A 499-nucleotide genomic window follows, 5' to 3' on the forward strand; every position below is an offset into this window, starting at 1 on the left:
TTAATTAACTAAAAATTAATTCCATACACTTTTTCTTTAAGAAAATAGTGATTATTGTTGCGCATTGTAATTTTGTCTCCATTAGCTTACATATATGTTCATAAGTTACTGCACTAAAGGCTAAAAAAGATTTACGTTAACTGTTCAGAATTAGTTAGTTAATTACTAGAAAAATACATAAGAAAAACAAATTCAATATTCGAATTCCTTTCTATTTTTATTGATTAGAGAGCCGAAAACAATATAAGACGGCTAAAAATTTATTTATAGTATATGGTAAAATCAGTAAATTTGGCCAAGTCTCATGCGTGCAGTCAAATTTATTTCTTTTGTCCTTATATGAAATCAACTTTCAATACACAATAAAGTAAAACTGGTCTATTCTTTACCCAGAGTTTCGTGATATCAATATTGTTCGGAACCTTGGACGAGAAAAATTTACTAAAATAATACTGGCATTAGTCGATGAGAAAATGCCTTTACTTCTTAAATTCAATAG

Source organism: Arachis ipaensis, chromosome B05 (assembly GCF_000816755.2).
Source record: "Arachis ipaensis cultivar K30076 chromosome B05, Araip1.1, whole genome shotgun sequence".
In the NCBI taxonomy this organism is placed as follows: Eukaryota; Viridiplantae; Streptophyta; class Magnoliopsida; order Fabales; family Fabaceae; genus Arachis; species Arachis ipaensis.